At 41.1% G+C, this 11922-nt stretch overlaps 1 pseudogene across 1 annotated transcript; it reads left to right on the forward strand.

Annotated features, from left to right (window-relative positions):
- Window positions 1-9581: 9581 nt before the first annotated feature.
- On the forward strand, window positions 9582-10673 carry LOC308424238 (protein arginine N-methyltransferase 1-like; annotated as a pseudogene). Its single transcript has one exon. The product of its transcript is annotated as a protein arginine N-methyltransferase 1-like (transcript).
- The last annotated feature ends 1249 nt before the right edge of the window (window positions 10674-11922 follow it).

An 11922-nucleotide genomic window follows, 5' to 3' on the forward strand; every position in this document is an offset into this window, starting at 1 on the left:
TTTAAAATTTTCAAGACATTAATAAGACTCATTCATAATCTAAACAATTATCGCACAGTTTTCCTGAAATAAAATGAATTCTGTTTATATAATGCTGGTTAAGAAACATTATAAACGGCTCGGAATACCCAAGAAAGAATTCACAGAACTTATAAAGTTCAAAGAGAAGGAAAGCCAGAAGGTGGATGCCTCAGTCCTTAGAAGAGAGAACAAAACACTCATGGGAGAAAATAATGGGACAAATAGAGGGACAGGAATTGGAAAAAAGATCATCCAGAGACTGCCTCACCTGGGGATCCACCCCATATGCAACCACTAAACCCATGCACTATTGCTGATGCCGAGTAGTGCTTACTGGCAGGAACCTGATATGGATGCCTCCTCAGAGGCTCTCTGCCAGAGCCGTACTAATACAGAGCAAGATGCTTGCAGCTAACCATCAGACTGATCACAGGGACCCCGATGAAAAAGATAGAGAAAGGACTAAGGAGCTGAAAGGGTATGCAACCCCATGGGAAGAACAACATTAAAAACTAACCAAACCTAGCACAGCTCCCAGGGACTAAAACACCAACCAAAGAGTTTACATGGAGAGGATAGCATTCCCTGGCATCAAAGGGAGGGCAGGCCTTTGGTCCAGAAATGGCATCTTTTCCCATTGTAGGCAATGCCAAGTAGCTAAGGTAGGAGAGGGTAGATGGGAGAAGGAGCACCTTCATGGAGGCAATGGGAAGGGGAGGGGGAATGAGATTGGGGAAAAGGGAATAACATCTGAAATGCAAATACAGAGAATATTCAATAAAAAAGAGAAAGAAATAGAAACATTATAAAACCCTTTTCAGTGGCATAAAATATTCCTTTAAAGTAAAACACTAAAATCCTTGTTAAAATGAGTTTGTTTTGAATGAACCAGTTCAAACTCTGAATACTTTGCATGTTGAAGCATGAGTCAGCACAGCTTTCTTCATGAGTAAAAACTTCCTGCTGTCAAGTGGGTCTCAGGTTGAGCAGCACAGGACTCTGAGTCTTCTTTTCACGCCCTTGCTTGCGTCCTGATTACCTGGATTGCTCCAGGAAGCACCTCATCCTTCCAAGTGCCTTCAGCTTCTGTCACATCCTGCCTCTCTTCCAGTAAACAAAAGCACCCACAGCAAAAGTCTCTCAAAGTTAGGAGCTCTCACTCTGCATTATTGTCTGCATCATTAATGTCAGCCCCACCATGTGCCAAACGCATTTTTCAAATTCCAAGCCTTGTGCTTACGTTTCCTGTATTTGTACAAGTCCATTACCAGTTCCAAATTTTCTATAACAGCCCTCTGAGATAGCTGTTTGGTCAGTGTCCTGGCAAAAACACAAAGATGGGGATAAGTTTATTCCCTGTATGGCTTTGAAGAACAGATTTTGGTTAACTCAAACTTCATGTTTTGACATGGGAACAGTTTGACGAAGTTTTATAATAACAGAACAAAAGAGAAGTCGTGAATCAAATATCTTCCAAAGACACTGGTGGAAACATTGCATAAGTAGTTAAGGCAAAGCCAGAAAAATTCTGTGGTTGGTCTCTAGTGACATCCTTGGACTTTTTGATTGGTAAAAGTTAAAGTTTTGCTAAGCTAATGCTTCCTGAAAGGTTTTTCTCTTTAGTCACAGGGTATTAGGTCAGACACAGAGGTGGGAAATGAATGGATATTTAGGGGACTAAAGATAAGCCAAGTAAATTGTAATTAAGTTCTGGAACTGCAACATTCCAACCTCTTCACAGTCCTTGAAGTTCTAATCAGATAATCAGCCTTGCAGAAGGCTCATTTGAAGGTGTGATCTCTCTGGAAGCTTAGGCCAAGCATCACATTCTGTTCATGTAGGGACCACATATTACCTATTAAATATTATCAATGCCCCATGTACCCAGGAAAGGCTGAATCATAAGATCTGATGTAGACAAGAGTCCTTCACTGAATATCTGAGCATGTTACAGGTTCTTTTACTGAATTTAATTTCTTGTACCATTACCTTTTTAACATCTATAAAAAATAGTAAGGTAATTACTTGAATCCAGTTATTTTTATTTTCTTTTTCTTAATAGTAAACACTTTAATCTTTTTGGTTGTTAAAATTAGGGTTTAAAATACTGTAACCCTGTGTCTTGTTAGATTTTCTGAGACTTAACATAAATTTTGAAGTGAAAAGGTTTAGTAATTTTATACTAAAGTGAACATATAATCATGTCCACTTGCTTAGAGTTAGGTTTTCACAGTCTTTCTGCAACACAGTTTCATCTAATATTCTCATGGACTCCCCTTGCAGAATCTTCTTTATCTCACCGTACAAACATACAAAAGCATGTTTCTTCTCTTTCACCTTTTTAACCAAGAATGTGTCACGTGTCTATGACTTTTACACCTTTTTCTTCTCTTGATAGTGCTTTTAATTATTAGTAATAATGTTTTTGTTATCATTTTAGGATATTTTAATATGGAAAGGGATAACACATATTTATGATATCTTAGATGACTTCCAGTTACAAATACATGTAATATATTAATAATCTTGTGGTTTTGAACCAGTTTAAATCAATTATGTTTTAAAGACTAAAGTAATTATAAAATACACACACACACACATGCACACACACACACACACACACAATATATATCACTTCAAAATAGGCTTTATGAGGCATCCAAAGCAGGATGAAGTAAGTTTTCATACCTTTTACTTCAATTTTTTGAGTCACTTGTTTCTATTTGTTAATTGTTTAACAAGCATTTCACCTAAACAGTTTGCCCTTTCCTTAAAACTGAAATCACCAATATTAATTATTGTTCCAAATATGTAAAAGAGAAATTATGACATATGAGATGTATTAAGAAGCACATAAACCTTGAGATGTCTTTACAAGCCATGACGCAGATTTTTAAAACAGTGATATTTTATTCAAATACCATACAGGCTTGGCTCAGATATGAAGCTTGAAAAATGTGTTTTGTTTGTAAGGTATAGTAATGGTCAAAAATATTCTTCAGGTCTTTAAGATGTTTATCTACATGATCACACACAGATGAGGCACCCAGAAGCACGTGGATAAGTCAGGCTCTAAGTCCTTCCAATAAAAGGCTCATCTCAGAGGAGGGCAGGTATCACGCAGGAAAAGTTTGCACCCTGAAGCAGGGATAATTGTCTCGTAATTTGTATCCTTGAGTATACAATAGGGACCTTCCAGTGAACCAGAGCTGGGACAAGAACCAGGGAGATAACTCAAGGATCAGAATGAGATAATTATGCCCATCTCATTGTTTAGCAATTCATATAAACACTTAAATTTAAGAACACACACAGTCTTTCAAAATAAGATATAGAATTATCCGCCATCTGTATTTGCTTCACTTGAGTAAAGGCCCTTGGTTATTTGTCGTTATCACTCTGCCCTCCACGGGCGCAATGAGCACTTAGCCAACTTTTCCTAGCCAGATACAGTTAGATCTGGGACTTTTCACATTAAAATTCTACTTTCACTATGAACAGCGTTAGTGCATTTGACCACTTCCAAGCCAATTCGGGGATTTAGGGAATGATATGAAAAATATAGCACATGTGCTTATGGACAGAAAGAGAGGCGTGTACACGTACCGCCATACAGTAAGACAGATGAGACAGATTTTTTTTAAAAAAACAAGAGTTCCAATTGTGGATGATTGTTGGAATTATGTATTTTATATTTCTGAATTTTAAAAAAGAAAGTTACCACAAAGATCATTGGCAAACATAAAACATACATATATGTATTCATTAATATATATGTGGTTAGTTCAACTTTAATTTAAACCTTAAATTTTAGCAGTTTTATGTTAAAAATATTTTGAATAACAATTTGTTGACTTGTATGCTAACCACATATATTATGCAAATTATATATATATATATATATATACATACACACATATGCACATATATGTAGATATATTTTTGGAAGGAGATTTTTTTCTCTATATAGTATATATTTTATAGATTAAGTTTATCTTGTGACTTCAGTGAATGTTGCTTTACACATGACATTAAACACATAGCATTTTAAGGTTTTATGAAATAGACCGAAAGGTATCATTTTAATAGGTTTTAAAAAGTTATGAGTATCCAAGATTATTAAGGCACATATTTTAATTAGGTCTTTATTATATTATCAAAACTTATAAATATGCACATGTTCATTTTAATTAGGCATCCTAAAATATAGAATGTGTAAATATATTTATATATGACATATAAAATAATATATTGGCTTTCCAAGCCAGGATTTCTCTGTTTGGCCCTGGCTCTCCTGGAACTCACTCTCTTGACCAAGATGGCCTTAAAGTCACAAAGGTCGACCTGTCTCTGCTTGTCAAGTGCTAAGCATAAAGGCATGCACCGCCATGCCTGGCAGGTATTAATTTTAACACATAATAAACATAAATAGAAAAGAACGTAGGTGGCTTCATTTTGTGGCACATTTCAGATTTTAGGAAACACAAACATGAAAAACATCATCATATCCAAGCTCATTCATACTCATTCCCAGGAATGCAGCTCCTGCTGTGTATGTTCTGGGGCAAACCATGGTAACATGGCTCCCCCCTCCCCAAACTGCTAATCACAGAATAACAGTTCCCAATAGGGACGACTTAGATAAGACCCCAGGCAAGAATTATCAATATGCTCACATAACTTAAAGAGGGCGCAGACTTCTGAGCGCTTCTGGAGAGCACACACAGCGGAGTGGAAATGGTCAGGAAGGGATAGAAAATGAGCTACATTAGCCAACAGAGATAGGAAAACAAAAGCAACGTGCCAGAAATGAAAAATCCTTGCAGTTAAATAAAAAGCTCTTTGGAAAAGCCTCACGGGGAGAACGGATCCCTGGGAGGACAGGAAATCCTCAGGACTTGAAGACAAGACACAGAGCTGAAACTGTCATTCAAGGACAATAGTAAATTATAAAAACAAAAAGGCAAAAATCACGAACGGGTGTTTTTAATACCCCATCCTCATTGATTGACAGGTCATCATAGCAAAAAATATACAACAACAACAACAACAACAACAGGAGTTAAATGCCATCATGGATCAATGTTAGGGACTACTTCTATCCTGTCTGATCACAACTGTATAGAGGTAGGAATCCAGAGCCAGAGGAACTGCAGAAAGCACACAAAGGAATGGCATGGGTATTGGGCAGGGTGCTGTTGGTGGCTGAGCAGGTCACCAAAGAAAGCAAGATGGGAATGGTATGCACAGTTTTATCTGAGAATTGAAAATAATCACAAGATTACAAAATAAACATAATTACAAAATAAATAACTCAGTAAGAGAAAATTCTGACTATGTGTGTAGTAACTAATATTCAGCTTTAAAATGAACGCACTTCTGACACAATATGGGTAAATCTTTGACGACAGGTGATACAGAAACAGTCACAGAAAATCAATGTATGTATGTCACATGGGGTGACATCAGATTCAACAAGTCAGAAAACAGACTGACAGGCAACAGCAGCTAGAAGAATTGGGGAGGCTGGAGTGATTTTTTTTTTTTTTAATGGATTAAACGTGTAGTTAAAGATGATGAAAGAATTTCAAAAATAATTAGTGTTGGTGAATTCCCACCCGGTGAACCCATTCAACCCCAGTGAATTTAAATCCTTGTGAGGTATATTGTTCTGTACTTCACAATAAAAAAAAATTGTAAAAAGTGATGAGCCTGTTTCAAAGGTCACAGTCTCCCTGGCCCCTTATCTTTTCGGTTGCCTCTCTGACTGAGGGACTAAAAGTCACAGGTAAGTCAGATACTCAAGACAGAGCTGTTGTTGCTGCTGTTGTCTGAGTTTACACAGATTACACTTTGAGAAAGTTTGTTTAATGGTTTCAATACAGTTGACTGAGGGGAAGAGAAAATAAAAAGGAACTTAAACAGTAAACAAAATTTGAAGAAACGCAAGTAAAGGGGTTTTTGTAGAAGTTATTTATCTAAATAAAAGACATTTTCACCTCCATCAAATGAATAACTTTCAAATCCAAAAAAAAAAAAAAAAATACATAATGGAAAACAGATTAGTAGAGACTTCATTGTTTCTGTTGGCATTCCTCCTAGCTCCGCCCAACAGTTACCTAGCAACAGCCAGGTAGGCCAGGATTGCTAAAAAAGGGACTGTTCGGCCTCTCCCTCTCTCTAACTCTTCTTCCTCTGCCCTTCTTTCTTCTCCTCTCTCCCCTCTTTCTCCATGTGTTCTGGCCAGCCTCTTCTCTTTCTCTCTGCCCTTTGTCCCCTCTCCTTCTCACCCTCTACTCCCTTCTCAACTCCCCTTCCTACGCCCCCAAATAAACTCTATTCTACCTGGGGCTCAGCGTGGGCCTGCTCAGGCACCCCCTCCCACCGAACAGTACCACGCTCTTACTGCGCTCCACAAAAGTAGCCCTGTTTTTATAAAAACACATCATCTTCTATCAAACAAACATTAAAAGATTGCAGCACATGGCAATGAGACAAACACACTTGCAATAAAGTGAGTAAAAATCAACAAAAAAGATGAAACGTTGTTTTTATAAATACAACTCTGCATATATGAAAGAAACAGAATAGAAAAATACTCTCAAAACTATCCTTAGGGACTGAGAGTTTAAACGCTTCCCTCACTGTTAGGCACTTTTAATAAGGTGTGAGATTTTAGCAATACTATTACATAACATTTGCAATTAGAAAAGCGTTAATGCTATCTTTAGCAACATAGGAAACGTTTCCAATTTCCAACACATTTGATTGTTTGTGGCAATCAGGAAGATGATTATAACCAGCTGCCCTCTTCAATGGACCGAGGACTCCAGCTCCTTTGCCTGGGGTTTAGCGCCGGACTTGGGTGTGTCCCGAGTAGACTAGAACACGGCTGCTTCGTGTAGTTGAGGAAGGCCCCGTTGCCGCTATGAGATCTATAAATAGGGTAACCCAGGCGTGTAGTGACGCTGAGTGACTTGGCCATAGTAACCAAGTGAGTCAGCAGGAGACCAGGCTCTGGTCAGAATGCACTCATCCGGAGCTGCTCCGGGCTCTGGGCTCTGCTGTGCAGCAACAGCTGGTGTGGGGAGCTGGAGGAAGACCTTTTGTAAAGCCCTGTGAGGAATGCGAGGCACGTGGTGGGTTTGAGTAACCAGGCTTGCCAGATTGCCTTTCAAGTGCTGCAGAGCCCAGGGAGATGCAGCCAAGGAGAGCAGAGGGTTACTGATGTGCTGAGAGGGAGTTTCCTTAGCCTGAGGAAGGCTCTCCGTTCTCTTCCCAACAGCCATGCTGCAGGTTGGTGGTCAGACCACCTGGCCCTGCTGCTACTAAACTTTCATTAAACCTCCTGCAGTTTTTGAGTTCTTCCTTTTCAGCTTTTAAATCAGTCTACATTTATTTAGTCCGCAAGGGCAGCTGCAATGATGTTCTACAGGCTCCTGGCCGGGCCAGGTTGGCTAGGCCCTGAAGGTGCTTTTGCTGAGCTCTATGTTTGTCCCTTATCTCTATTTTGAATTCATGGAGGTTGCTGTGTGGAGAGTGATACTGGGCAGATATTTCTCAGAAATGTTTTAGAATTCCATTTGAATTCCTTTATTTTTTATTTATTTATTTTTTTGGTTTTCATTATTTAGCTGGATATTCTCTGTATTTACATTTCAAATGTTATCCCCCTTCCCCACCCCTGGCACCCCTATCCCCTCCCCATCCACTTGCTTCAATGAAGGTGCTCCCTTTCCCACTCACCCTCTCCACCTCAGTGCCTTGGCATTCTCCTACACTGGGAAAACGAGCCTTCACCGAACCAAAGGCCTCTTCTCCCATTGATGTCAGACCATGCTAACCTCTGCTGCATAAGCACCTGCAGCCAGGGGTCTCTCCATGAGTGCTCAATGCTTGGTGTTTTAGTCCATGGGAGTTGTGGAGGGATTGGCTGGATTGTAATGTTGTTCTTCCCATGAGGTTGCAAACCCTTTCAGCTCCTTCAGTCTTTTCTCTAGCTCTTTCATTGGGGCTCTAGTGTTCAGTCTGATGGTTAGCTGCAAGCATCCTCCTCTGTATCAGTATGGCTCTGGCAGAGCCTCTGAGGAGGCATCCATATCAGATTCCTGCCAGTGAGCACTACTTGGCATCAGCAATAGTGCTTGGGTTTGATGGCTGCATATGGGGTGAATTCCCAGGTGAGGCAGTCTCTGAATGATCTTTTCTTTAATCCCTGCTCCTCTATTTGACCTTGCATTTTCTCCCATGAGTGTTTTGTTCTCCCTTCTAAGAGGGACTGAGGCATCCTCATTCTGGCCTGCCTTCTTTTTGAGCTTCAAAAAGTCTGTGAATTATTTCTTGGCTATTCAGAGCTAGTATCTGCTTATCAGTCAGTGCATACCATGTCTGATCTTTTGTGACTGGGTTACCTCACTCAGGATGATAGTTTCTAGTTCTATCCATTTGCCTAGAAATTTCATAAAATCTTTGTTCCTAATAGCTGAGTAGTACTCCATTGTGTAAATGTACCACATTTTCTGTATCCTGTCCTCTGCTGAAGGACATCTGAGTTCTTTCCAGCTTCTGGCTATTATAAATAAGGCTGGTATGAACAGGGTGGAACATGTGTCCTTGTTATATGTCTTTTGGGTTTATGCCCAGAAGTGGAATAGCTGGGTTTTCAGATAGTACTATGTTCAATTTTCTGAGGAACCTCCAGACAAATTTCCAGAGTGGTTGTACCAGCTTACAATCTTACCAACAAAATGAGCAGTGTTCCTCTTTCTCCACATCCTTGCCAGCATGTGCTGTCACCTGAGTTTTTGATCTTAGCCATCCCGACTGGTGTGAATACCTTTATTTTAGTACCATTTATTGTCACTGAAGCAGCCAAACTAATGGGATGCTCACTGACCATGCCAGACTCTGTCTGCTGGTCAGCTATCAACTTAGCTAAACAGAAGAGAAAGGCTTCGGGGACCAGTGGGATCTGCAGTGTGTGTTAGACTCATCCTAAGAGAAGCTGAGGATATGGCTGCCTAAGCTTCAGAATATGTTTCAAAGCTCTGTGGGATCCTGAACATTCAGAAGTTGAGAAGCTGGTGTGGACTATAATGAGCCACCTGTGCCAAGATGGCCTCTGATACTGCTGTGTTCTGTAAAAAGGAAAAGAATATGTTTGATCATGGCAGAATAATGAAGTGGGAGAGATGCTGGGGCAACCCAGGCTAGGAGAGTTTATTTAGGGCATGGGAGGGGGGTTGAGAATAGAGTAGAGGCAGAAACACTAGTACATGGCTTTATCCCTGACTTGTCTCTAATGTCCTTCTGGTACCTCAGAACCCAATTCTGGCCATAGGTCCCAGCCATATCTGTTTTCACTACCAATCTCTGAATGAAACTCAAACCCCACAAACCATCCATGTACCTAGTGCTCTTTGCCTCAATGTGTACCCCATCTAACGGATTTTCTTCTACTCATATTTATGATACTGCTGGCCATATATCAATTATGTTTTTCATTGTTGTGACCAAATGTCGGATAAGAAGCAATCTGGTGGGGGGGGGGGTCTCGGAGGCCGGAGTACTCAGGTGAAGATGGCGGCAGCCGAGGCCGCTAACTGCATCATGGAGGTTTCCTGTGGCCAAGCAGAAAGCAGTGAGAAACCCAATGCTGAGGACATGACATCCAAAGACTACTACTTTGACTCCTACGCCCACTTTGGCATCCACGAGGAGATGCTAAAGGATGAGGTGCGGACCCTCACATACCGCAACTCCATGTTTCACAATCGGCATCTCTTCAAAGACAAGGTGGTGCTGGACGTGAGCTCAGGCACCGGCATCCTCTGCGTGTTCGCTGCCAAGGCAGGGTCCTGCAAGGTCATTGGGATTGAGTGTTCCAGTATCTCCGATTATGCTGTGAAGATTGTCAAAGCCAACAAGTTAGACCATGTGGTGACCATCATCAAGGGCAAGGTGGAGGAGGTGGAGCTGCGTGTGGAGAAGGTGGACATCATCATCAACGAGTGGATGGGCTACTGCCTGTTCTACGAGTCCATGCTCAACACTGTGTTGCACGCTCGTGACAAGTGGCTGGCACCCGATGGCCTCATCTTCCCAGACCGGGCCACCCTGTATGTTACAGCCATCGAGGACAGACAGTATAAGGACTACAAGATCCTTATAGTAGGATCTGGTGGGAGAACGTATATGGCTTTGATATGTCCTGCATCAAAGACGCGGCCATCAAGGAGCCCCTTGTGGATTTGTGGACCCAAAAGCAGCTGGTCACCAATGCCTGCCTCATAAAGGAGGTGGACATCTACACAGTCAAGGTGGAGGACTTGACCTTCACCTCCCCCTTTTGCCTGCAAGTGAAGAGGAATGACTACGTTCATGCACTGGTGGCCTACTTCAACATTGAGTTCACCCGATGCCACAAGAGGACCAGCTTCTCTACCAGTCCTGAGTCCCCATACACACACTGGAAGCAGACCATGTTCTACGTGGAGGACTACCTAACAGTGAAGACCGGCGAGGAGATCTTCGGTACCATTGGAATGAGGCCCAACGCCAAAAACAATCGTGACTTGTACTTTACCATCGACCTGGACTTCAAGGGTCAGCTGTGTGAGCTCTCTTGTTCCACCGACTACCAGATGCCCTGAGGAGGCGCCAGGCTGGCCCTCCTGCAAAAGGGAGCTCCGGGGCTGGGTGTGGGGGATGGGAGGGAACATCGTGACTGTGTTTTTCATAACTTATGTTTTTATATGGTTGCGTTTATGCCAATAAATTCTCAGCTGACAAAAAAAAAAAAAAGCAATATGGCAGTCTATCATGATAGAGAATTACTGGTAGCAAGCAGTATGTTTGGTAAATCAGAGAGCAAAAAAGGGTGGCACCAGGAGTTAGCTGGCTTTCTTTTCTCTTCCCTTTTTTATTTAGTTCAGGGCCCAGCATCTAGGCATGAAAAATCAGTTTTCCTCCAGACAAGACATGCTACACTTTAAGTAGATGGCATTTCCCAGAATCCTACCTAGTGACTGCTAGGACTTTTGTAACTTCCTGTTATAAAATGACCCTGGAGCAAACTGGATAGGAAGCACATGTATTATTCTTGTTCCCTTCACTACAGTTGGAGTGTATATGACTAGAATGTTGAGGGTCTATGTATAATCAGTACACAGTTCCATGCATGTCTTTAAAGTCAGCCTGTAGCCTGGGTACTGAGATTCTCTGTGAAGGGAACATCTTGATTCATGATGTTAGTCCTCAATTGTACTTCTATGTTTATTTTAGTCTCTTACTTGTCAATTTATTGTATAGAACTGAGTATTCTCTTCTACTCTTAAGCTGTGATGCCCAAGCATTTATCTCAGCCTTTATTGTTAGGTCTTGTTTCTAATCTCTTAATTATGAATTCTTTCTGATATAACCAAGTTTATCTCTTCCTAGGCAAATTGAAATTTAAGATGCTAGAAGGTATCTACACACTATATGTGTGTGTGTGTGTGTGTGTGTGTGTGTGTGTGTGTGTGTGTTTAAATAATTATTTTTTTCTGGTCATACTCACTGCCAATTTTTCCCCTACCTCTTCCAGATCCACCCTCCCTTTCTGGACTTTGTACAGTCTATTTTAATAACCTTCCTAGAATCCCATTTATGCTACCCATATACTCATGGGTGTAGGCCATCCACTGGAGTGTGGAAATCTACAGGGCCACACCCTTAAAGAAAACTGAATATTGCTCTTCTAGAAGACATCATCTGTCAATGACTCCTCAGTTAGCAATGGTAGTTCATGAGCCTTTTGACACTCATTCCATGTCAAAATGTTGACTGGCTACATCTTATTCAGGTCTTATAGGTGACTACAACTGTTGTGGGCTCATGAATTCAATGGTCTTGTCAGGTCCA

The sequence above is a fragment of the Micromys minutus genome, assembly GCF_963924665.1.
Source record: "Micromys minutus genome assembly, chromosome: 1".
NCBI classification, from domain to species: Eukaryota; Metazoa; Chordata; class Mammalia; order Rodentia; family Muridae; genus Micromys; species Micromys minutus.